At 41.5% G+C, this 27,942-nt stretch overlaps 1 protein-coding gene across 1 annotated transcript in view; it reads left to right on the top strand.

The window, feature by feature from the left end:
• LOC113441897 (opioid-binding protein/cell adhesion molecule homolog) overlaps positions 1-27,942 on the top strand; it is a 766,143-nt gene that overhangs the window by 123,454 nt on the left and 614,747 nt on the right. The window lies entirely within an intron of this gene.

The raw sequence follows: 27,942 nt of genomic DNA, 5'->3' as shown, positions 1-27,942 counted from the left end.
GCTGTGGCAGCTAATGCTTAAACTGAGCATGAATTTCCTCCCATCTCTTCTTTTTTGGATGGTCTCCTGGCCAGTCTTAGAGCTCGGAGACAATCACTTGCTGCCTTATCTGACCCAGAAGGAAGGCCAGCTGTCAGCACACAAGTGTGGCCTTTGTCCTTCAATGAAAGCTCAGTTAATTAAAAGGAGCAATCACTTTTCTTTATCGGGTGCGGCTGCCCTATGAACAGCCTTGTGCTGGGTCACGCACCAAGCTCCACTGAGCAGGATGCAATTGTTATGACCACACACTCCATCACAACACTGGCTTTTCCCCTTTCCAGACCACAGACCTTACTTTTTTTGGCACGGGGCTGTCAGTCACCAAAGTCCTGAACATCTAACAGATTAACAGAGTTGGAACTTGGAAGGGATTTTGTAGGTCTTCTATCCAACCCCCCCAAAAGGAGACTCTACACCATTTCTGACAGGTAGCAGTCTGGTATGGTCTTGAAAGCCTCCAGTGATGAAGATCCTGCAACTCTGAAGGCAACTTCTATTCCATTGGTTGACTGTTCCCAGTGTCAGAAAATTTCTCCTTATTTCCAGGTTGAATCTCTCCTTGTTCAGTTTCCATCCATTATTCCTTGTCTGGCTTTCAAGTGTTTTGGGAAATAGCTTGACCCCTTCCTCCTCTCTGTGGCAGCCTCTCAAATATTGGAAGACTCCTATCCTGTCTCACCTGGTCCTTCTCTTCACTAGACTAGCCAAGCCCAGTTCCTGTAACTGTTCTTCATATGTTTTAGTCTCTAGTCCCCTAATCGTCTTGGTTGCTCTTCTCTGCACTCTTTCTAGAGTCTCAACATCTTTTTATAGTGTGGTGACCAAACCTGGATGCAGTACTCTATGTGTGGTCTTACTAGGGCTTTATAGAGTGGTATTAGTACCTCACTTGATCTTGATTGTATCCCTCTGTTAATGCAATTTAGAATCACACTGGCTTTTTTGGGGGGCGGGGGCTATCACTGCACACTTTGGCTCATGTTTAATTGATTGTCTCTCAAGGAATCCTATGCACACAGCATGGAATATGGGTGTATGTCTCAGTTTCCTGCAGTCTGAATGCCCATGGACCATTCCTATATAGAAAAATAAGACCATTGCTTGAAGGAAAGAATGCACAAAGGATTCAATCATTGTAAATGATTGTGAAGTGATTGTCTGTGCTGGGATTGCTGGATTAAGCTGTTAAGCTGAATGCAACATTTGTTTTTAATAATACTTTTTGCACCACTCTGTCTTGGTACAATTTTTCCCAACAATCCAAAACCTAGTTGGCAGGCATTATTCTGTGATAAATTACATTTATACCTGCAATTTATAAAAAACATATACTCAAAAATATAGGTTTCAGTAAGGCACATATTTATACTTTTTAAGAAAAGGAATCTCAGGGTAAATCTGAAAATGAGAGGTCACAGATTTATGAAATAACTCACGCAACATTGACCCAGTTCTGAAATTATCCATGTTTTCCCCTTTCTAATCTAAAGGTACAAACAGATGATTTGGCAAATCAGAGGAAACAACATACTGTGCTTCTAAACCTCTAAAAAGCTTCGATGACCTCATTTCTTTGTTTATTTTGATTTCCTTTATAGAAATTGAGACAAGCTCAGGAGATTGCCAAGCCTTATAAGAACTAATTTAAGCCTGCTGTGGTCTTAAAATCATATGCCTTCTGATCTGACAGTATTGCAATATTTTCACAGTGATGTGGCATACATAAGAAACAGAATAACAGAGTTGGAAGGAACCTTGGAGGTCCTACTCTAACCTCCAAACAGGAGAACCTCTACCCATGATGGTGAATTTATGCCACAGGTTCTGGAAGTGGCACACAGAGCCATCTCTCCGGGCACACCAGCCATTGCTTTTCTGGGTTCTGGTGCACACACGCATGCTGGCCAGTTGGTCTTTGCGTGCGCATGCATGTTAGCAACCAGAAGACCAGGTGGCTAGCATGCAAATGCATGCCAGGAACTTAAGCTTCTGGTTTCCGGTGCTCCTCTGCGTGCACATTGGGGAGCTGGTCTTCCAGTTTCCGGGGTGTGCACACATTCCTATTTCAGCACTCAGTGCCGAAAAGGATAGCCACCACTGTCCTATATACCATTTCAAACAAATGTTATCCAATCTCTTCTTAAAAATTTCCAGTGATGGAGCACCCACAACTCCTGGAGAATGGAGTAGAGTAGAGTAGAGTAGAGTAGAGTAGAATAGAATAGAATAGAATAGAATAGAATAGAATAGAATAGAATAGAATAGAATAGAATAGAATTCTTATTGGCCAAGTGTGATTGGACACACAAGGAATTTGTCTTCGATGCATAAGCTCTTAGTATACATAAAGCTACAAGTGATCAATCATGACCATAGTCATCATAAAAATACATTCATCATAAATCATAAGATACAACATTTAGTGGTAGTCCTGGGATACTAAATAAGCAATCAACATAAATCATACTAGCAAGCTAAATAAAACAATATAAATTGTAAAGATATAAGCATCAAAGTTATAGTCGTTGCACTGATTAATTATTCTAACTGTCAGGAAATTTCTCCTTAGTTCCAAGTTGCTTCTCCCCTTGATTAGTTTCCACCCACTGATTCTTGTCCTGTCCTCAGGTGCTTTGGAAAATTGCTTGACTCCGTCTTCTTTGGGGCAGCCCCTCAAATACTGGATTACTGCTCCTAAATAAGATAAACAAGTTGCTTTGCCCTGCACGCTCTCTCTCTCTCTCTCTCTCTCTCTCTCTCTCTCTCTCTCTCTCGCTCTTTTTTTTTTTTTTACTGATCACTTTAGGGGACAATATCCTGAGCTGGAGCAGCTGTTGATCCTGAAGTAATGAAGACCATTTTTCTAGCCTTTACCCTCTCTACATGCCATCAAAAAGAGCATTGCCACTTCAACCGCCTCCCTCTTTTTAAAAAATTCATGGGCCATCCAGGAAGAAGGGAGCCATTTTGTCACATTAGCAAAGATGGCCGATCAGCATCGCTGAAAACCATGAACTTCTCACCTCTTTTTGTCCTCTGGGGTGAAGTGGGAAGTGGGGGCCAAGCATGACCAGCTGGTAGGGCTGCCAGCTTCCTGTCTGGTTGGTGCTGAAAGGAGAGAGACTCTCTGGCAAAGACAGTCTGTCATTGATGAGATGCCAATCCTGCTGTTTTTTAAGTATCACCTCTGAGATGAATTAAGTGCTTGAAGACCTGTGAAATTGCGGCATTTGCAGTCTGTCATCTAAACAGTTGCATTCACTGGGAGAAAACAAACTCTCCCTGGTCACTGGCAAGCCGATTTTTTTTTGTGGCTGTGAAAGCGACAGCTTAACTGTTGCTGTAGGAACAACAAAGAAACCACTTCCCCTGACAGACAAATAATTCATATAGTCTCTTATGGGCCAAACTACATGTTGTGTGTAATTGTGTTATTGCTTTTTCCCAAGAGGTCTTTTTAAACTCCCATGCAATCACAAAACTACACATAATGTGTAGTTTAACCCTCATTTTTGTTCCTTGTTTTAACCTTGAAACATATTTGGAGTTTCACTTGGCTGAAAGAGCTGATAACTTTCTAACGCTGAAGCCTACAGCAAGGAGCAGGTGGAAAGAAAAATAGCGGACACAAGGAGCGGATTCCTTAATGGAAAATGAGGAAGAATGAGGATTTCCAGAATAATAGAGTTCGAAGAGACCTTGGTGGTCTTCTAGTCCAACCCCTCCTCAAGCAGGAGACCCATTCCAGACAAGTGGCTGTCCGCTCTTTTCTTAAAAGCCTCCAGTGATGGTAGCCTGCACTACTTCTGATCCATTCCACTGGATTGATTTTTCTAACTGTCTCCTTAATTCTAGGTAGCTTCTCTCCTTGATTAGTTTCCATCCATTGTTCTTTTCCTGCCTTCAGGTGCTTTGGAGCAGGGGTCGCCAAACTTTTGGACCTCAGGGACCACCAAACTCATAATTTTAAATCCCACTGACCACTAATATGAATTTTGACTGGCGGTGGCTTGCTGATGTTTTCCCAGGGTCTGCGGAAAGCAGCAAAGACTCTGGGAAAATATCCCAAAAAGTCTGCAGGAAAATTCCCCACCAATCAATCAATCTTTATTTGGGATTGCAGGTTACCCTCTCCAGCTCCATTCTCAGGGGAGGGGAGAGAGAGAGAGACTTTTGGCTTCATGCAAGGAAAGCAGCAGAAGCATCTGAAGTTTTTCTTTCTCTCTCCCAAACTCTGCCAGAAATGAGTCTTTGTGAGACTTGTCATGCTGGCATAGCCTCTTGGAGCAGGAGGCCTTGCAGGGTCCCAAAGACTCATTTCTGCTGGCGTTTGGGGGAGAGAAAGAAAGACTTTTGTGCTTTCCTTGCGTGCAGCCAGAAGCAGAAGAAGAAAGAAGCGGAAAGAAGCAGCACGGTGGTCAGGTGAGGCACTTGGGGTGAGTGAGGCAGGTTCCCCCTCCCCCTTCCCCCCCACTACCTCATGTTCTTCGCAGTGCAATTGACACAAGCCTTGTGTTCCCATGGGCCATGTGGCGGCGCAGTCTTGTGTTCCACGCAGCCTGGATTAATTGCTTTTGGAGTGACATTTCTCTATGGACCACCAAAATTTTCTCATGGACCACCAGTGGTCCCTGGCCCACTGGTTGTCGACCACTGCTTTGGAGAATAGCTTGACTCACTCTTCTTGATGGTAGCTCCTCAAATCTTGGAACCTTGCTATAATGTCAACCCTAGTCCTTCTTTTCTCTAGACATTCCCAATTTCTGAAACAATTCTTCATATGTTTTAGTCCCTAGGCCATTGATCATCCTAGTTGCTCTTCTCTGCACTCTTTCCAGAGTCGCAACTTCTTGTTTATATCGTGGTGACCAAAACTGGATGTGGTATTCCAGATTAAAAAAAATACACTGCCAACTGTAACTTAAGGTATTTACACCATGCTGAAGTTGTTTACCATGCTTTGCAATGTCAGAATCTTGTATTTTTCAGAAATTGCTGTCAGGAGTAAACTATTTTGACTGTGTTAAATCTGCCTAGCAATGTCCTGACAGTTTCCTTCCCTTCCTCTCGAGGCTTTGTTACTAGAGGGAATAAAAATCCATCCCTGATGCAGTTCAAACTTCTAAAAGAAATTTCATCTGAAGTTGAATCAATCTGACTTTGCAACTGCAGTCACCAAATTCATCAAACCCACTGTGGGATCCAGGAGGTCTAGAAAAAAGGTGTTTTTTGGTTCATTTGAGAAAGTTGATCAAATTGAATCTTTCTGAGTCTGAGTCAATCCAACCCTTTGCAATGTTTGGGGTTCAGCTAAGAAAATCAGTATGATTGGAAGATTCTTTCTGAATCAGATACAAAGGATATTTCTGAACAGAACATTTATGCAGATCTAATAAAATGGAAAATGTAATTGAAAAGTCTACACTTGACTTTGGGAATCAATGACAGGTTTTTGCAAGAGATAGCTTTGGGCTACATGATAAATTCCTCAAGTTAAACTTCTACTTTCAGGTATGGTCTAAGTCAGGTCCAAACCTGACAACTTTAACACTTTTGGACTTCGACTCCCAGAATGGCTGGCTGGGGAATTCTGGGAGATGAAGTCCACAGGTCTTAAAGTTGCCAAGGTTAGACACTCTGGCCTAAGTAGCCCCCATAGTAATAATTACTGGACTTCCTGTGGCATGTGCTTAGGTACCTAGGACAGCTCTTCTGTTCTCTTTCACCTTAAGTCCAACATCTTTGACTGACCTCTTTTTTTACAGCATTGTTTTTGATGAAGATTTTGAAAGTTTTGGCCTGAATCCTGAAAGTTTCTTATGGAATATTGGTAGAATTTAAGAAAGATATCACCCATTGTTGTGGCCAAAATCTGGGTCATTTGGGGCAACCCAATAACTTTGAAGACACAACATAAATGTATTAGCATGCAAAGAAATACAAAGTGTATTGAACCTTAGCAGCCCAGGACAAAAGCACAATTCTGGGTCCCTGTCCGATTTGTCCCCTTCCTACTTAGGATCAACCCAGCTTGCTATGAATGTTATCTTTAAAAAAGAAGCAGGAACTGAGAGACCAATGGGAGTTGCCCCCATCACATGGCATTTGGCTCTCAAACTGCCAATCTTTCAGTCAACAAGCCTAGCTTCTTAATTGCTAGGCCACCATGCCCCCTTGATTGTTATCTTACAATGATACTTTAAAGCGTTTGCATATTGGGAAGGGCATTGCCTGGGTTTGGTACTGAATGCAGTTCACCTGTGTACGGAGGGATTCTTTTAGCATCACACCAGCATTTTTCCACTATGGACCAAGACAACTATTGTTACTCTTTTGAGCGTCTATGGAGATTCTCAATCATCCAGGTCATGGTTGTCCCAAAGGTGTTTTTTCAAGCAGCAATGGGACTTTCTGGCTTTTCTTTGAAGAAGTTTCAACCCCAAGGATAAAACACCCAGACAGAAACTGAGTAACATGGTACATGTAGCACAATGCAGCGAGCCACGTGCAGATCTGTACATTGGAGAAACAAAACAACCAATTCATAAACACATGGCACAACATAGGAGAACAAACAGATCAGGACTAGATCCAGAAATCCACCTGCATTTGAAAGACACAGGGCATTCTTTTGAAGAAAACAAAGTCCATATTTTGGACAGAGAGGACCACTGGTTTGAAAGAGGGGTCAAAGAGGCCATCTATGTCAAAACTGAACAGCTCTGTCTCAAGAGAAGGGGAGGGATACAACGTCATCTATCTCCAATCTACAACACAGTCCTTTCAACAGTTCCAAGAAGGCTCCACACCCATTTGCAACATTTACGAATGGCCAGGGTTGCTGGACTTGCTGTCTGCAAGGGGTATAAATCCTTCCATCCCTTCAGAGCTAAAGAAGCTTTTTGGATGAGAAGCAAAATGTCTTCAAAGAAAAACCAGAAAGTCCAGTTGCCTCTTGAAAAAAAGCATCCTTGAGATACTCTTTTGAGCATTGTTCAGAGCTTTGGTTTCACTCAACCAGATAATCTCCGGGCCAAGGAGATCCAAGGAACAAACAAGCATCATTTGAAATGCTGTTTAGATTTGTATAATTTGTTTTCAACCTTGGCTCTTAAGCAGTCCTCTTGATTGCTCAATCCCCTCCTGGTTGTCCATGAAGTTAAACAGCCTAGAGAGGCTGGAGGGTGGGGAAAAGAGAGAGAAGAGAAGATGTATAATAAAACAAATTAGAGACTCGCCATCCATAATGAAGGAGCAATTTGTCTTGGACTCTAGATCGAGGTGTGGTTGAGCTAACAAGTTGCCTGGCCTCACGGATGGGAGAATATTAAGTATCCTCAGGTGAAAAGAATCCCCAGGTAGCGCATGCGCGTGCTCACACACACACACACACACACACACAGAGTGTTGGCAAGGTTGGTGTGTGTGTCTATGGAGGAGGGAGGAGAAGAAGGAGATAAAAGCTTGGAGAAATCAGCAGCATTAGACTGGATGAGTCCTGCTGTGAGGTTGCTATCTTCTGCACCACAGAATCCGCAAGGCAAGCTAAGTGCTGAGATGAGACAAGAATACAGATCAAATTCAGTTCTGGGTCAATCATTGCCTCCTGCTGTGCACTCTCTCTCTGTCTCTCTGTCTCTCTCTGTCCCTCTGTCTCTGTCTGTCTGTCTGTTTGTCAGTCGGTCTGTCTGTCTCTGTCTCTCTCTCTCTCTCTCTCTCTCTGTCTCTCTGTGTTAAAGTTCTGCACCTGGTTTTCAAAGGAGATCAGGGAAGAAAACCGGGGAAACCTTAGCAGCTGAACCTGGGACCTTTCACTGAATCCAATGAAATATAGCCAACATTAGTTAAATCCTTACAGAAACGTCTTCATAGGATAAGGAAAGAGGATCGCTCTATCTAAAGGTATTGACCAGGAAAAGTCCCTTGTCTTAAATGTCAGGTCAGGATGGATACTCACAGAACCCTCTGGGAACTGTAAGAGAGTCAGCACAAGGTAAGTAGCAAAATAGGAATGATGTAAGAATGACCCAAGATTCACTGTGTCAATATGTGCGATTTCTAAATCACAGGGTGTCCTGGATAAGCCTTAACTTTTGTCCTCATGCCCAGACCCAGAAGATGGAATATTTGAAACTTCTCCTCGAGTTGGCCAGACTCATCATAATAGCAATCTTTAAGAATTCTGTAGCTAAGGATTGAACTTTCATTTGATGCAGGTTTGGTCCTATTCCTTCCTTCCTCCCTTCCCTTTTCTTTTCCTTTTCCTTTTCCCTTCCCTTCCTTTCTTTTTCCAATCTTTGGAGTTTTCTTTACAGTGCATACTGATATACTTTATTTTTATTTTTTTTATTTTTTGCCAATTCTGATTACCGTGCACATTGTAGTTGGCTTCTTAAGTACCAGTTCCTTGCCACTAAATGTGACTTGGCTTTGCAGATCCTAAATGGCTATCTTGTATTTAAAAATGCAGAACCTTTTCCCACCCAGAAAGGACCTTTTCAAAGTCGAAAGATTTCACATTTGAAATGTTTTGCAGTGTTTCCAGCAGACTCGTGCTTCTTTCATGCTCTGGCTAAGCCACATGGGTGGTGAGAACCCCTTCATTAATCAATTACTTTGTACTTCCATTTGCTTCCTAGTAGCCCTTTTTGATTTTAGACAGAAAGCAATGAATTATTGATGTCCCTCCCCCCAATAGATTCTCTGAATAAAACACTTTGGACTTCTTCCAACCCTACTCTGAGCTTCTTAATGACATATTTGTTGGTGACAAAAAGGGAGACCAAAGTCTTGCCTGGTTTGACTCTGGGAAGTCCACCTTCTGTTAAAATATGCCCTTTTTGTTTTAGATCTTATTTTTCTTGCATCGGAATGGCATGTCTATTCTCCATGAATATAACATTAAGGGAGTGTTTTATAAAACAGTATTTATGCAAAGCAAGCTACAACCAGAGATGCCTAACTGCAGATTTGCCTGCTTCCTCCCAATTTGCAATCAACAAGTAAACAAGTGTCTTGAATGAAGGAAAGAGCAGGTGGCAAGACAGGGAATTAGGTAGCAAGTCACCATGTAGAGAATCCTGGCCATATTCTCCTCTACCCATAACTGTGTAAAGATAAGAACAATTCTCCACAGTTAGCGAGGGGTCCTAGGTGTTCTCTGAGCTGAGTTGTTTTCTTGCAGATAGGTAACACCATCATCAGTGCTGGTCCACTGATGATATACCAGATAGATAGATACATAGATAGATGAAAGATAGAAAGATAAAGATAAAGGTTCCCCTCGCACATATATGCTAGTTGTTTCTGGCTCTAGGGGGCGGTGCTCATCTCTGTTACAAAGCTGAAGAGCCAGCGCTGTCCAAAGATGTCTCTGTGGTCATGTGGCCGGCAGGACTAAATGCCGAAGGCACATGGAACACTGTTACCTCCCCACCAAAGGGATCCCTACTTGCAGTTTTTGCATCCTTTCGAACTGCTAGGTTGGCAGATGCTGGGACAAGTAATGGGAGCTCAGTCCGTTACACGGTGCTAGGGATTCGAACTGCTGAACTGCTGACTTTTCTGATCCACAGGCTCAGCGTCTTAGCCACTGAGCCACTGCATCCCTTTTTAGATAGATAGATAGATAGATAGATAGATAGATAGATAGATAGATAGATAGATAGATCTAGAGAAAAAATAGAGAGAGAGAGAGAAAAAAACCAAGAGAGAGAAACTGAGATAAATATTATCTGTATATTTGAGCCATGGTGGCACAGTGGTTAGAGTGCAGTACTGCAGGCTACTTTTGCTAACTGCCAGTTTCCTGCAATTTGGCAGTTCGAATCTCACCAGGCTCAAGGTTGACTCAGCCTTCCATCCTTCCGAGGTGGGTAAAATGAGGACCCAGATTGTTGTGGGAAATATGCTGACTCTGTAAACTGCTTAGAGAGGGCTGTAAAGCACTGTAAAGTGGTATATAACATACATACATATAGACATTGATTAAAATGAAATCATTTCCCCTAATCTGCTGTAGCTGGACAGGAAAACAGGTTTGCTAAGATGACAGTGGGAGGCCCCTTATATTTAATTGCTTTCAGCTTGACTATGTGGTTAAAAATATAAAATGAAAAAGAGGCATTCAAGAGCTCCTGTGGAGCTGAGAACAGAAGAACAGATCAAGGATAGCTGTAGTTACAGCCACCAGTACTAAACAGGCTCTGCAGGGCCTAATGGGGTTGCCATTCCATGTTTTTTTCCCCCACTTTCTTTATCCTCTATAACAATGGAAATATACTTTGATGGTATCTCTCTGGGGTAGAATAGGGCTTGGGACAGTCTCCTCTCTCCCACATATGACTCAGTCCCTTCCATCTAACCACATTCACCATCTCAGTGTGTTTTATTAGCTGTTGCAGGCACACAGAAGTGCTTCTGATACCGATTGAGGAAACTCTATCTTTCACTGTGATGATTCAGTCTCCATTGAAGGGTTGTTGTGGGAGGGTGGGGAGGGGAGGAGAAGGAAAGGAGGAAAGAGGGAGGAGGGAGGATGGAAGGGAGGGAGGGAGGTGGGAAGGAAGGAAAGGAAAACAGAAAGGAGGGAGAGAGGGAGGGAGGGAGGGAGGGAGGAAGGAAGGAAGGAAGGAAGGAAGAGTCAGGGGACCACTTGTCTAGAGCTCCTGGAGGTAAGATGTCATGTAAATAAATAAAAAAAGGAAGCCAATTTGGGATGGATTAGTCTCTCCATCTCCATCTCTTCTCTTTCCAACCTCAACTTTGTCCAGTCCTTTTTGCATATCCTTCTCTGTGTGGGCATTTTCCCCAAAAGCCCTGTTGAAAATGACTCTGTGTTCTTAAAGTTTCTTTCCCTTAGAATGTCTATTTTTGTATGTGGATTTTTTTTAGTACGTGCGATTGTGTAAGCCACGGATAGCAACTCTGTATATAAGCTGCATAGTCCCTCCTCCATTTACCCTCCCCCACTTTTCTCACAGGTTTCTGTTCTTCCCTTTTCTTGAAGTCTGCATCGCAAACTCTGTGGGGGTGGAGAAAGTCAACACAGCTCCCTGAGGGGCACCAATTTGTTGGTTGCAATTATATTTTTTTGTTACTTGCAAATGAAATGTGAAAAGAGAAAGAAAATCACAATTAAACCCATATTAATAGAAACAAATTAGCATAGCCACGGGGATGAAGGAGCAAGCAGGACTACGTGCACAAGGGCCCAATGCGGAAAGGGACTGAGCACTTCTGGTATGCGCTGATGTGGGAGTCCCATTCAGAATCGCCTTGCATCTTAGGGAGGGATTCTATGCTGGCCAATATCAAGAGTTCAATTTGTAAAACATCAGAGTGATCACCCTATTAATCCATCAATTATCAACGCTTAGACCGGCCTGTGAGCACATGGGGAGAAAGGAAAAAAGGCCCTGCGTGCCGATTAATATTATTACAATCCCTGAAATGAAAGACAACGTCTCTAGTTCCTTCGAGCTTCTTGGAAAACTGTCCAAGCTAGGCCCACTCCTGCAAAGAGATCATTGCGATATCTATTTAGGTGCCTGGTCATAGCAGCTGGTGACCAATTGCTGACCTTGGTTGATTTTGAAAACCAACTTGGTTTTCCAAATCAACCAAGTTAGTTTTCTTAAACCTGGTTGGAATTTGAATAGGAGACTAAGAGGAAATCCCAGGATCAGTGGTGGGATTCAAATATTTTTATAACCGGTTCTGTGGGCATGGCTTGGTGGGCGTGGCTTGGTGGGCATGGTAGGGGAAGGATACTTCAAGGATACTTCGAAATCCCATCCCATCCCCTCCCCACCCCACTAACCTGCTTTCCAGCTCCGTTCTCCTGTGCAGGGCAACCAAAGAAGACCCAGCTGATCAGCTGGGACTTGGAAGGCAGAGAATAGATGGGGTTGGCTGGGCCAGTCAGAGGTGGGATTTGCCGGTTCTCTGAACTACTCAAAATTTCCACTACCAGTTCTCCAGGGAGGGAGGGAGAGAGTGAGGGAAGGAAGGAAAGAAAGAAGGAAAGAAGCAAGGAAGATGAGAAAGAGAGGGAGGGAAGGAAGGACAAACAGGAGGAAGGGAGGGAGGGAGGAAGGAATTGGAAGGAAGGAATTAGGAAAGAAGGGAGGGAGGGGAGGAGGAGAGAGGGAGGGAGAGAAGAAAGAAGCAAGGAAGATGAGAAAGAAGGAGGGAGGGAGGGAGGGAGGGAGGGAAGGAAGGAAGGAAGGGAAGGAAGGAAGGAAGAAGGAAGGAAGGAAGGAAGGAAGGAAGGAAGGAAGGAAGGAAGGAAGGAGGGAAAGAAGCAAGGAGGAGAAAAAGAGGGAGGGGGGAAGGAAGGAAAAACAGGAGGGAGGGAGGAAAGAATTGGAAGGAAGGAATTAGGAAAGAAGGGAGGGAGGGAGAAAAAAAGGAAGGATGGACATTTTGAAGAAAAGATTGGACAACCATTTGTCTGAAATAGTATACGGCTTCCTGCCCCAGAAGGGGGCTGGCTCAGAAGACCCCCAAGGTCTCTTCCAACTCTGTTATTGTGATTTCTCTCCTTTTTCTAAGTCGCCTAGGATAAATCCAGGGACATGATGGAAAGCACAGACAAAATAGGAACCATCCTGTGTGGATCGGTGAAGGTTTTCAGCAGCTTATTTGGTATCCAAGCACTTTCTTTCCGAAGAAGAGAGGCAAGGGAACTTATTTTACATCAGACTTAAACATTCTTGGCTTGAGATGCATTTGAAATGCATTCATTCCATGTTTTGGGAAACAGTTGTTGCCGCAGTACACCTAGGGGTTCAGACATGGTCCTTGTTACAAGTAGTTAGCACTTGATACATATGTTTACTATTACATTTGTCTGATAAATTGGAGTCAATGGGCAATTTGCATAAACATAAAATGCGCAAGACCAAAATAATGACTATTTCCTGTGTGGGAGCCCAAAAGAAACGGGGAAATTTTAGATTTCTGCTTCTGATATAATTGGGATGGAAATATAGAACTTCGCTTACACTCTGCGGCTCCCATGCTGTGAAAATGCCTTTTTTTTCTGTCCATGCAGGGGCAAAATAATAGCAAATTATGTGTGCAGAAAATATTTAGCACAAAACAAAAAAGAGGAAGAGAGAATCGTGTAGCGGGTGGGGGGTGGGGAAAGTGGAGAGAACAGAACTTTGATTTATCAGAACCGATACGCAGCTTGCAATCTTGCACAATTTGTCTTTTGCAGCAGACTGCATGAGTCAGCTATGAATAAAATCAGTCAATTTAACCCCAGAATCAATGTTCCTTTTTTGTACAACTGCTTAAAATATAAGTGGAAGGGAAGGCTTTGAAGCTCTCTTCCGCTGGTAAATGCTCCACTTACAGCCAGTTTCATCTGAAGAGAAGTCTGTCCAATTTTCTGGCTATCCAGCATCTAAGGATCATTTAGGAAGTTGGCTGAAAGTACGTCAGATATGTTCCTTAAATTAAAAAAGGAAGTTAAGCCGAAGTTCTTGTCATTGTGATTTTTCACACTGTATCCAAAAGGAGGGCATGAACTAGGTCATCTCTTACAGGAAGTCCTCGACTTGCAACAGTTTGTTTAGTGACTGTTTAAAGTTACATGTTCTGAGCAAGGCTTCCTGAGACCATCATTAAACACACACTTAGTTAAAACAACTCTTGTTTTATTTCAGCGCTGGGAATTATGTTCATTCCCAGCCTTTAATGAGTCCCAAATAGCCCCTCAAGATAAGCACCCACCTTTCTCTCCTTTGAATTGCTGCCAACAACTAAAATGCCAAATGAACTGCAAAAAGCCAACTGAAGTACAAAGTCCACACAGAGCTTCAAGGTTCAATATGAACAGAGTGAACAAAGTTGCTTCCTGCAAAGGTTTCTCTACCTTTGTACTTCCTTTATACCTTATGGGAGGGGCAATCACCTCCCAGCCTTACTCCCGAGTCGCTTCTTTTATCTTAGCTGCTTTTGCCTTCTAGCAGCTCTGTGCACACGCACACTGGGAACAGGCTCCCCTTGTTCCTCTTCCTTGCTGTTGCCAGATTCTGAAGACTCCGGAATCAGCATACCATTCCCAGATGTTCCTGACCCCATCTCTGCATCAGACACAGGAACCTTGTCCAAGTCCTCCCCAGACTCCCGGACTGGTCCCCGTTCTTCCCCACTGTACGATTCTGCTGCCATATGCACAGACTGCCAGCAAACCACAACATTACAACGGCGCTGAAAAAAAACCTGACTTATAACCATTTTTCCACACTTAAGACCGTTGCAGCAGCCCATTCCCCAAAACATAGTCACTGAACTGGTAGGAACACCAGTTGAATCCCACCACTGCTTGGCAACTCAGATGCTTATATTTTTGGCAGTTGCAGGCCATAAATTCATAGATAGATAGATAGATAGATAGATAGATAGATAGATAGATGGATGGATGGATGGATGGATGGATGGATGGATGGATGGATGGATAGATATAGATAGATAGATAGATAGATAGATAGATAGATAGATAGATAGATAGATATAGATATAGATATAGATATAGATATAGATATAGATATAGATATATAGATATCGATATCGATATAGATTTGGATATGGATATAGATATAGATATGGATATAGATATAGATATATAGATAAGATATAGATATAGATATATAGATAAGTTATAGATATAGATATAGATATGGATATAGATATAGATATAGATAATATATAGATATAAATATATAGATATATAGATATAGATATAGATATAGATAAGATATAGATATAGATATAGATATAGATATAGATATAGATTTGGATGTGGATATAGATAGATATAGATATAGATATAGATAAGATATAGATATAGATATAGATATAGATATAGATATAGATATAGATATAGATATAGATATAGATATGAAAAAGCCAGTGGTGGGATTCAAGAACTTTTATTACTGGTTCTGTGGGCATGGCTTGGTGGGCGTGGCTTTTTTTAAAAGCCCCCACCTGTTTGGGGAGCTTCCTAGCCACAGAGGAACCTCTGGGGGCGGGGTCATTTTTGCTCCCCCAAGGCTCCTCTGGGGCTCTGGAAGAAAAGGAACAGAGCATGGAAGGGGCTCACAGTACCCCTCCAAGCTCCATTTTGGGAGCTTCCTAGGCTTAGAGAAGCCTCTGGGTGGGCATTTTTGCTCCTTTAAGGCTCCTCTGGGGCTCTGGAAGGCAAACACTGGAGGGAGGCTGAGCTCCTCCCTCCATTTTTTTTTGCCTTCCTGGGCCTCAGCAAGGGAAATCCGGGCACAACTGATCGTATCTACAGCTAATCTTCGGGAGGGGGAAAAAAAAGAAAGAAACACCTTAGGCGAATGTCAGGCAGGTGGGCGGGTGGGGTGAGCGATCATCGGGCGGGAGGGCAACCGGGTGGGGGACATGGCCAGCCAGAACTTACTACTGGTTCAGCGACCCACGCTAAATTCTTGAATACCACCACTGGAGAAAGCCCAGCACATACATTTTATCTGATTTCCAGAAAAGGAGATTGGTTTTAGAGCAATGCCAGCTTCCATTCATCAGCATCCAAAGAGGCCAGAATGATTCCTGAGGATCGGAAGAGTCAAAGAAGAAGGTTTGGGAAATGCCCCTCTTTTTTTTTTCCCCCCACCGGCTGCTAAGCGCCACGCACTTCTCCTTGTTCTCTCGAATCCAATCCTCGTTTGGTTCAGCCTGCGATGCCATCATTCACAGTCCATGCCTGCTGAGGTGTGGTTTTCAGGGTCTCCCTGTGTTTAGCAAATATTTCAGAGGAAACGATCTGTTCAGCTGTTTCCCTGATTGCCAAGATTACAGAATGACAACAAACATTATTTGGGGGGGACTGGAGATGAAATTACAGCCCTCCCCTGCTGTCATCTGTGGCGAGAAGCAGATGCGGTGTTAATTTTCAAGCTGCAATGTCCATCACACCAAGCTGTGGAATCGCAGCGCATTAGCATTGCAGCCAGCTGCCGTTGGATGCTTCCTTACTTGGTAGAACTAATAATAAACTCCGTTGCTTGCTGGAAAGGGGGAAAAAAAAAAAACCTTGTATAATATTAGGAAAGGGATGGAGAGAAATTGTTTTTCTTAGGGACAGCTGCCTATGATAAGGGTTACTTGAGTGAAGCGAGAGTCATCTGCTCTATGTCAGCGGTCCCTGACCTTTCCCACTTGGTGGACCGGTGAGGGAGAGTGGATGGTTCCGTGTGTCAGGTGATCAAGACTCATGCTCCCTTTGGAGTCTGAATCTGTGTGGGAAGATGAGCTGGAACAAGAGTCGACAGAGATCAAAGGTGTGGGGGGGGGTGTCTCCGTGGGCTTTGGAGGAAAGTGGGGAAGGGAAGGGCTTTTCGGAATCAGAAAGGCTTGTACACAGGGAGGAGCAGTAGAGACAGGCGATGAGCAGGGAGCATCCCCTCCTGATCCTAGAGCAAGAAGAGAAGAGAGAAGGAGGGAAGAACGCAGACTGAGCAGGCGATGAGGGAGGAGAGTGCCTCGCCCACCTTCACAAAGCACACCTGGGGACTGAGTTGTAAGACCGTGCCAGTGGGAAGTGCATTTGTCAGGAACAAGTGTTCAATCTGTTGAATTTGTGGGTCTCGTGTACACTGGAGATTGCTGTAGTCTGTCTTGTGGGGCTTGCCTGGTTGGCTACGTCGCAGAATTTCTTGCTCTGGTTATTGTTTTGACAAACCTGGCTTACTGGGCTGCTGCCCTGGTTACTGTCTGGCTAACCTGGCTTACTGGACTACTCACAGCCAGAGGCTGTTGAAGGTGCATGTGAGAGCTTTGCTCCAGGACTTGTAGTAAACATGGGGACATTTGGGGGCAAAGTTGGAGCAATAAAGGAGAGTTAGACCTATTCTCTGGCTGTGTTGCTTTCATGCCATGCCCTGGGTCATCACACATGTGAGCACAGCTCGATTTGTGCACATGGAGCTTTGTGTGCATGCACAAGTGCCTGCGGCTCGCACAAGTGGAGTGGTGCAAATATGCACACTCGTCCACCGTTTCCTTAGCCCAGTTTTGAATGAGCTGTGGCCTGGAAGTGGGCTGCAGCCCAGAGGTTATGGATCCTGATCTATGTGATCATGGGCCACACATATATCAGATATTAAGCAGAAAAGGATTGAAACTCAATTAAAATTTGCCTGTGGAATGACAAATCACAAAAAAAGCTATCTTAATTCTTTATTCAAGAACTGATACAACATTGATTCAACTCCAGTCCTTCCACAACTGCTAAGCAATGAAAAACTTCTTACTCTTGTATTTAAACTTGCTGGTATCCAAGGATAGAAAACATAATGGTGGTGACTTTATTTTCATAAAAAATGGAATCTGCTATTGCTTGGAGGCCAGTGTGGGACAGAATCCCCTCGAGTTCTCCTGTGTCCTCACCTAAACATTTGCAAAATGATTTTTTTTAAAAATTTCTCAACGAAAAATGAAAAAGAATGTTTCTGAAAGATGTATAATAGAGGCAAGAGCTTATGGTGGATATATTTACAAAGGACATGCCAATTAGCATTTTAAAAGATGTCTTGCAGAAGTTTCATTGAAAAAGTACATACATTATTGGATGTTGAGTTAAATATATTATCTAGGTCAAGATGACTTTTGAATATCAGTCATTCTGAATTTTCCTCCAGCATTTTATGTCAAAAAAGGAAAAAACATTATCTTACTATTGAAAGCAGTAAAATGGACGTGATATTGGTAAAGTGTGTCCCTCACAACAGAAATGCTTATAATACAAACTTGTCTCTTTAAAAAAAAGGCTTCATTTAGGATTCAGTTAAAACATTTCAACAGCCATTTCTTCATTCTTTCACAATGGTGGCTAACCCCCTGAAGACAAAATAAAACCAAGCTAAGTTAAAAATGTGTTTAAACAGCTATTAATATAACTAACCAACAGATCTACAGTAAGTGTTTGAAAAATGTAACTGTGAACCAGCAAAGAAAATAATTCATTGGCACTCTGTCTGTATCTTGTAAACTGATCTCTCCCATCATGGGAAAATGCTATATTTACTAATCTTGCTGATCAGAAATTCATTGTTTGATTATCATAAAGTCAGGTGTAATGGATCAGGATCATACCTTAAATTGCTGCATGGATGGTTTATTATTTAAGCCTATATACAAGCAGTGGTGGGATTCAAATTTTTTTACTACTGGTTCTGTGGGCATGGCTTGGTGGGCGTGGCTTGGTGGGCATGACGGGGAAGGATACTGTAAAATCTCCATTCCTGTTCTCACCTAAGCTTCCTTAGGAAGCATAAAACACAATCGTAATCCCAGCAAAACCTCTTTTATTTCCACAGCTGTGAATTACGTTCATTCACAGCCAGCCAGGCTTCACAAACAGTCTTTCAGAGGAATGTTTATAAACACCCATTTTATCACACTTGGAATGCAGCCAGAGCACTTTTGCCAAAGGCAGGGCAAGGCCAAACTTGATAGAGTCAAACAGAACTTTTCAAAGCTTGAACCAACCAGAAAAACTAATTGCTTCCTGCAAAAGCTCACATCCCATTATCTCCTATTTAATGTCCTATGGGAGGGGCTGATTGTCTCCGAAGTGTGGCCTAAATCCTGAATCAACCCAGAATTGGTCAGAACCTGCTGTATACAAGGATCTAATCAACTAACCATTAGCATCATCTTGTCCCTAGTAAGGGTCAACAGAATTCAAGGGATGGGGTCTGGACATGGATCGCTTGTGGCAATGTAAGGATTCTAAACTCATGATGCATTTAACTTCATCTTCAGTTCTGCCTGCTCTTTTCCTATACCTAGCGAAGAATTCTCCTTGCTATTTCTCTTCAGTTTTTGTGCCCCTCTTCAACATCACTTGCAGTCAGAGAAGTGCCTGTTCTTTCAAAGGCTCCCTTTAGAGAAAGCAGCCATTCTTGAAAGGATGGTTGTTAAAGAGAGATCTATCTGTGAGGGATAATAAATCACAGCTTCAACAAGCCTTGTTCTTTCTATTTTGCTGCACATCAATCATTTTATCTCCAGATTTTCACCGGCTTGAGATGGAAAAGCCCCCAAAACATCTGTCTTCAAAATCAATCATTCCTTTTCTGAAGGTTTGTCTACCCAGGCCAGTCTCACACCTCTTCTGGATGGACTGCATGAAGAGTTAAGGCTGGTAGACAATAAAGAATCTCTCAGGAAGGAATAGCCCTTTAGCATAATAATAATAATAATAATAATAATAATAATAATAATAATAATAATAATAATAATAATAACAACAACAACAACAACAACAACAACAACAACAACAACATCCTGCAATGCAAGTCTTTGTTTTGGGCAGGGCAAAAGCAAAAATGAAGAGTAGGCCATAAACAGGTTTCTTTAAAAAAAAATTGCTGAGAAAAGGCATACTGCATTCTCCAACAAAGCAGAACTGAAGATGGAAATTTCTGGAAGGTACTTGAGAAAACCACATGAATGAAATAAGCTGCAGTAATATCCCTTTTTTAAAAAAATTCCATGCATAAAATCTCACGTTCAGCAGTATTCCTCTTAGTAAATTTAGAAAAATATCTAGATTTACAATGCTTGGGAGACCCCTCTAGTCAGCCTCTGCAATATTAGACAATGGCTTGATCCCATAGAACAAGGGTCTTCAAACTTGGGAATTTTAAGACTTGTGGACTTCAACTCCCAGAATTCCTGAGCTAAGATGACTGGAGGATGAATTCTGGGAGTTGAAGTCCACAAGTCTTAAAGCTGTCAAGATCCCTGCCATAGAAGGTAGTATCCCAAATGTTCATGTTCCAAGTGCCTTTACAGTTCTAGAATTGGAGGATGGATTGATTTGTCTTGTTAGTTTCTAATTCTAATGGAATTGAGAGAAGCTTTTGTCCATTTATAGGTGGAGAAAGTCAAATTTTACCTGAGAAAGATTTAAGAAAATATCTGGGCAAGACAGGATGATGTTTTCAGGAACAGGAAAGAGCGTGAAAATGGAGATGAAGAAGGTGTCTAGAGATGGATACGGCCATCAGGTTTTTTTTAATCTTCAATTTAACACAAAAAAGAGAGGTCCATGCAGTTCTGGCCAAGATGATACTTTAGTCATGTAGTGGCAGGTTATAGAATATGCTAATAAATATGCTTGCTAATAAATTTTTGTGAGGCTTTTAACTTCTGGAATGCTCAAACTCTGATGAAATTACCCACAAATCTAATGGAAAGTTTCAGGATTGTCTGTCACTTGGAGACAAACGTCCCTCTTGGTCCCCCTTCTAGGAACAGCTGATAATTTGTAAAGTCATTCCCTCCCTTAGTCTCAAACACCAGAACTCAAAAACACCCGACTTAACAACTCCGTTTAAGCCTCCCTCTGATTTCCTTATTTAATAAATGCTTCCCCTGGAAGAACAGAAGAGAGGATGAACAGATGATCAAAGGGAAACTCAGGATGGATTGAGATCAAATATGTTTTGTGTTAAGTGACAAAGGCAGAAGAAAGAATGAGGATTATCAGATGAATCCTTTGTAACATGCCTTTCAAGTGTGGTGGCTCCCCCGCAACTTTGTGATATAAAAATATAAATTTGAAGCGAAAGCATGAGGATAAGAGAATAACATTTTATACCATTCCAAACAAGTGGCTGGCTAATCTTTTCTTAAAAGCTTCCAACCACGGAGCACCAACAACTTCTGAAGGCAAACCATCCCACTGATTAATTGTTCTCATTGTCAAGGAAATTTCTCCTTATTCTAGGTTGGTTATCTCCTTGATTAGTTTCCATCCATTCCACCCATTTTAGGAGAAGAAGGACAATCTAAACAGCAAGAAAAAATAATAAAAACTTTGAATTCCTTAAATGATACAAATCCAGTGCCACATTTGTTTCATTGCCATGTTGTTGCTTAGTTTATTGGTTTATTGCTCTTGTGCTCTGCACTGTGTTTTCATTGTATGTTATATGATGATATATTCTGAGTTGCTTTGGAGCTGGGTGGCACCTAAATTGAATTAAATAAATATATTATAGAGGCTATTCTTTTTTCTGTAGTGCAATTAATGAGTATCCACTTGAGATCTTAAAATCTGTTGATAAGTGGGGCAATTCTTATCAAAGGGCCTAAGAGTTTTCGTTTTAAAAACAAGTTTGCTAATTCATGAGCTAGCTGTTTAATATACAGTAGGTGGATGAGAAAATCAGAGCTGAGACTTGCCAAAGAAATCTGAGATTTAGTAATGAATTAATTGAATAAATTTGCAATGTTGCTATCATATCTTATTTTTTTTTATCTATTATAACTACTTTCCAGTACCTGATTGTCAGAGGTACATTGTCACTGTATATGGAGCTTCTATTCAAACTGAATTGGTTGGGGAAGGGAATCTTCATAAACACCTGGATGAACAGATAAGGAATAGATTCCCACATGCATGGATACATTTCTCAATTATCAGAGCTGGAACAATGTACTAGAACTTCTGTTCATTTATGGCAGGTGAAGCTGAAGCTGATACTTTAATGTATGATCCAAATAATCAAGAAAACACTTGTAGGTTATAAGAAGAAGAGGCCTGATTCAAAATCCTCTTGTAAACCAGGATTCAGCCTTGTGAACCAAACTTTCTCCATATCCACCAAACAAAAGCATTGCCTGATGTTCTCTCTGTTTAGATCATTTTATTAAAAAGAAAACAGTGGGAAGCTAGTTACTGAACTAGTTTATCTTTACTAGAGCTGCAAGTTTGTTTCTGAGCCCTAGGTAGCCCCATAAACATTCTTACAAAATTAAGGGGGAAAAAGGAGATCTTTGTTTGGCAATTGCGTCCAGTTGTTCAAGAAAACGCAACAGAAAGATTGGGTGCTAAATAACAACCTTGGGAGACGGAGAGAAGGAGATTGACAGCATCTTGCCAACATGCCTTCTGTTGAAAGCAATAGCAATAGCACTTACACTTATATACTGCTTCACAGTGCTTTCCAGCCCTCTCTAAGCAGTTTAGAGTCAGCTTCTTGCCCCCAACAATCTGGGTCCTCATTTTACCCACCTTGGAAGGATGGAAGGCTGAGTCAACCTTGAGCTGGTTAGGATCGATCTCCAGGCTGTGAGCAGAGTTAGCCTGTAATACTGTATTCTAACCACTGCATCATCGCAGCCCGCCTTCCCTCCCTCCCTCCCTCCCTCCCTCCCTCCCTTCCTTCCTTCCTTCCTCCCTTCCTCCCTCCCTCCCTCCCTTCCTCCCTTCCTACCTTCCTACCTTCCTTCCTACTTAGCAACAACACATGACTTATATACTGCTTCACAGTGCTTTCCAGTCCTCTCTAAGCAGTTTACAGAGTCAGCATATTTCCCACAACAATTTGGGTCCTCATTTTACCCACATCAGAAGGATGGAAAGCTGAGTCAACCTTGAGCCTGGTGGGATTTGAATTTCCAAATTGCAGTCAGCCAGCAGTCAGTAGAAATAGCCTGCAGTACTGCACTCAAAACACTGCGCCACCGTGGCTCATAAGAAAGAACCTTTCTTCAGTAAATTGGCAAGCTTTCCTAGACATTTCTTTTCAAGAGTGCCATCAAAACTAATTAGTTCAATTTTTTTTAGTACTATATGTCAGTAAATGGACAAGTTGGAGAAGAAAGAAAATTAATAAGGTTGGATTTTTCCATCCAGTGATTAGTTCAGAACCAAGAAATTGTTCCTTTGAGGGACTTGGTTATGAAACGGAGCTTAACATTTGAAATTGAAATGGTTCTAATGAAAACTCAGATGCTAAAATGTTGACCTATTTGTTTAGCACAGACCAGAGATAGAAGGCCATAATAAAGTTTGTAAAGTTTGAACCATGGAGAAAAGCCTTAAAATTGCTCCTCTAATTTTTTTTTCTTCAGTTTCAGCAAGCTCCAAATTCTTGACAATTTTTTCTTTCTCCTGGATTTTCTGCTCCATGACTGGAAGATATTTGCCTGGCAAATGAAATGAGTTTGCCACAGTTTGAATTTCAGATGCTTATGAACAAGTATTTCTGGCATCTCTTGGGTAGCTTGTCATAGGTAATTAATGTGTTATGCTAATATATCTCAGCCTCTTCTTAGAATTTCCATAACTTAATGAATGACATTTAGTGGAACGGTCTTTAGTCCACAATAATCTGGGTTTCTGATCCATGGGAGTTAAGAAGTAATCAACATCCAATCTGTCTCTGTAGTCAGGAAGTCATCAGCCAAAAAAAAAAAAAAGTTTTCCAGCAGGAGTTTTAATATATAAGCCAATATCCAATTTATGCTGAAGTATTCTGTTAAAACTGCCCTATACTCCCACTATACTCAACTTACAGACTTCTCACATCCTAGACATAAACTGTTTCAACTCCTTCCCTCAAAACGATGCTATAGAGCATTGCACACCAGAACAACTAGACACAAGAACAATTTTCCCTGAAAGCCATCACTCTGCTAAACAAATAATTCCTTCAACACTGTTCAACTATTTACAAAGTTTGCAGTACTATCACTATTAATCTTCTCATCATTCCTTATCACCCATCCCCTCCCACTTGTGACTGTATGACTATAACTTTGTATCCTTACGCTTGTATCCTTACGATTTATATTAACTGTTCCCTCGTATGACTTGATTGCTTATTGTACACCATGACTATCATTAAGTGTTATACCTTATGATTCTTGACTCTTAATGAATGTGTCTTTTCTTTTATGTATACTGAGAGAATTTGCACCAAGACAAATTCCTTGTGTGTCCATTCACTCTTGGCCAATAAAGAATTCTATTTATTTATCTATTATATGGTTGTCATACTTGCCTCTTTTTAATTTGAAACTAAGGCTGTGGTTCTTAAATGGGTGTTCTCCAGAGGTATCCTAAGTTGTTGCTGTTTTAACCATTCAGTCATATCCAACTCTTGACAACTTTATAGGCAAGTGGTCTCCATGCTATCCTGTCAAACACAGCTTCTTTTAGTTGTTGGGTGTTTATCTTTGTATCAGCTTTGATGTTATCAAGCCAGTGTATTCCTTGTTCACCCCTTCCATGAGTTTCTTGTAGCATCATTGACTTCTCCAATGAATTTGCATGCATGACATGGCCAAAGTAAATCAGACGTAGTCTTACAATTTTAGCCTTACGATCTAGTGATGTGCCTGGTTCTATACAGTTTAACACCTCTCTGTTAGTTACTTTGGTTGTCCATGGAATGCGCAATTATTATACACCAGTACTGCAGTTCAAAGACATCAAGTCTTCTTCGAACCAAAGTACAACTCCCAGAATTCTCAGCCAGCATGTCCAACAGCTTGACCACTGAGCTCTTTCCCACCTAAGCAGAGTCTATCAAGAGTCTATCATTCAAGACAGAAGAGTATAATGGAAGAAATGATAGCATCTATTCTGGTCAAAGGCACAAGATTGTCTTTCACTGCCTGATTCCTCTCATTTCTCTGAAGGTCCTTAGATGAAAAGAGAAACAATGTGAATTGATAATTTTCATATTAGGCTGGGGAGGATCTTAGCTCCTTCACAATTATTTCCCACGGATATTTTCAATGAGGCCTTCAAAGGGAACTATTGTGACTACTGTTTAGGGGTCCCTAGTTAATTTACACGGGGAATAGAGAGCTTTTCCCTCCCAAATGTTCAAGGACGTACTTAGTTTCTTTCTTTTATTGATCACCCAGGTTTTCTTCCCGAGTAAAACCTAGGCAATTACAACTATAAGACAACTGTGGTAAAACTGGACATGCACCTTCAGTTTTGGCTGTTATTACAGTTTGTGATTCACAGAAAGGCAGAAACTGATCTAGTGAGAGATGCTTCTTGTCCAAGGATGTTGGCAAGGTGAATCCAAGAAGTTTGGAGAAAAAAAAGTAGGAAGAATAAAAGAATAGAAATATGTTACAGAGAGTTCTATGGATGCTTTGATCTTAACCACACTGATCTGCCTGGAGCTTTTTGTAACACCACACAAGGGAACTTCCTCAAGGTCATGGTTGAATCTGAATTTTTTTAATGCAATTAATGTAATTTAGCAGTGATTTGTCCATTTTCTGCAATAGGAACAAAAGGAGCCATTGGATAAGGGTTGGCTTGAAAAGGGTTAACAGATAACAGATTAACAGAGTTGGAAGGGACCTTGTAGGTCATCTAGTCCAGCCCCTCCCCCCCAAGTAGGAGACCCTACACCATTTCTGACCAATGGCAGTCCAATCTCTTCTTGAAAATCTCAAGTGATGATGCTCCCACAACTTCTGTTCCATTGGTTGATTGCTGTCACTGTCAGAAAATCTCTCCTTATTTCCAGGTTGAATCTCTCTTTGCTCAGTTGTCATCCATTATTCCCTGTCTGGCCTTCAAGTCCTTTGGAAAATAGCTTGACCCCTTCCTCTCTGTGGCAGCCCCTCAAGTATTAGAAGACTGCTCTCATGTTTCCCTTGGTCCTTCTCTTCCCCAGACTAGCCATGCCCAGTTCCTGCAACCATTCATCATATGTTTTAACCTCCAGTCCCCTCATCATCCTGGTTGCTTTTCTCTGCACTCTTTCTTAGAGTCTCAACATCTTTTTTATAGTGTGGTGACCAAAACTGGATGCAGTAGTCTAGGTGTGGTCTTACTAAGACTTTATAGTGTGGTATTAGTACTTCACTTGATCTTGATTGTATCCCTCTGTTAATGCAATTTAGGATTGCATTAGCTTTTTTGGCTAATATATATATATATATATTGGTTAAAATATAATCCTTTATGGTCTTTGACAATTAATAAGCTGCTTTTTCCTTATGGATTTGACTGGATTATTTTCCCCGTAGTTTCTTTCTTTCACAAAAAAAGCATTATATTAAAACAACAATTAAATTAAATTAATCATGCGCTAAATATAGACAGGATTCATTTATGGACCAAAGCCTATTTTAAATGATCATTGTTGCATTCAGGACCATGGACAGCAATCTCATTTTGAATACTGGCTGCAATATTATAAGAATTTAGAAAGATTAGGGATCGCCTAAATCTGGAACCATTTCTGATAGCCCTGTTGCAAACATCCTCACTGTCGGTCCTCTCATACACAATTAAATGCTTTATTATTCCCCAAGGGTCAAGTGTCCACTGTGCAATTAACTCAGGGGGAAGGAGGCCTATGAAGAAAAAGGAATCCCAACATCCACTAGTAAAGAAAATAACATTTTAAGTGTGACAGGTATCACGTATTGCAAGAGATGCAAGACTTTACAACCAGATTTTTTACTCTAATGAGGGTTCCTCTGGTGTCCCTTGTTTATTTGCATTCAGTGATTTTCACCGAAAAGTTGCTGTCATTATTAGGTAAAAGATGTTAGCTCCCTCACTCCCATCTCTGACCCCTCATCCAGAGTTTCAAAATCAAATTTCATTCTCTTGGCTCCTTACCTTGTTAAGAATAATAAAGATTTTGCAGCCAGCCCAGAGCTGCTATGTTGAAGGGCAGACAGCTTGGATTCCCAGCACTGCATTTAAGAGCTGTTCATGCCAAACAACAATTCATCATGCCTACATAACACCTCTCATCCGAAATACTTTTAAAGCACCAGTCAATCATTAAGGTTTTCTCTAGCCTTGTTTCATAGCCCATCTGCTGGGTCTTTTGCAACTGAGAAAATCCAACCTGAGAGAAACTAAGGGAAGTGCTATGGAAAAGGCAAAGCAGCGTGCAGGGGGCATTGTGATGAAGCTATTGAAATGACACTTAAGAAAGTGTGAGGTGTGGGCTTGCAACTGGACTCCTGAGGTGACTTGGAGGGTTTTTAAATACTGAAATCCTTCCTTTCCATGGATTCCAATTTCCCAGCTGAAAACAGGGAAGGGAGAACAGAAAGTTGCCAGGAAGACCACAGCTGACTTCGGAATGAAATTTTCCTCTTGATTCTTTGCAACAATAGATCAAGTGCCTTTCAGGTTATTATGCATGCAATCATAAAGGAGAGTAAAACATTGAGCAGTGGTGAATGATCAGCCAAGAAGTTCCCAGTTCAAATCTTTAATCTTTTAGTCATTCACCAAATAGTACCAATAGAAGACAAAATTTAAAGTACAGGGTTGGACTGTAGAGTCCTTGACGCTCTCTGAGCTTGGTGGTTTTCTTGCAGGTTTTTCATTACCAATGTAGGCAACATCATCAGTGCTAGAAGGGAGTGAGGCTTACTCTCTGTTTACTGTACTAGTAGCTTGCCTGTAAGTGTTAACTTCTTCATAGTTCCTTGATTAGGGTATTATTTACTGCTTGATTGTTGGTCTGGTGTTAATTCCTGATTACCTGAGTAATGATGGCTGGGTTCAATATTTTTGTTCCCTTTTTAGCCTTTTGACTATCTCCTCTGAATGGTGTAGAGAGCAAACCCCCCACTCCCTTCTATCACTGAAGATGTTACCTAGCTGGGTGATGAAACACCTCCAAGAAAACCAGCAAACTCAGAGAGCAACAAGGATCCCACCAAATAGTTCTGGGAAGGTTACTGGCGTTTTCTTTACATTTCATGATGAAATGGTTGCTTTTGAGTCACCATTAAAATGTCAGGGAAGACAGGATAGAATTGAGCCAATGGGAAACCCACAGTCTATGGGCTGATTCCCAAGTGTCATCTTCTAGATGTGGCCATCCAAGTAGAATCTGAAACCCCAGACTAAATCTAATGAGAAGAGTATAATGGGTGACAGTAGAGAAAGTTACTTTCAATTATTTCCTCTCCCGTAATATGCAGAGAAAGGAGGGGAAAATACAGCTTCTTTTTCTGCATTTAGTTTGATCTAATTTTAGGTGAAATCCATCACTGCAGAGGCTCAGGAAGGAAGCAATCCTTGTTAGTTATGAATGGGAAGCATTTTGAAGA

This window comes from Pseudonaja textilis, chromosome 9 (assembly GCF_049901715.1).
Source record: "Pseudonaja textilis isolate UNSWEBS1 chromosome 9, rPseTex1.2, whole genome shotgun sequence".
NCBI classification, from domain to species: domain Eukaryota; kingdom Metazoa; phylum Chordata; class Lepidosauria; order Squamata; family Elapidae; genus Pseudonaja; species Pseudonaja textilis.
This window is presented reverse-complemented; position numbering and strand designations above follow the sequence as displayed.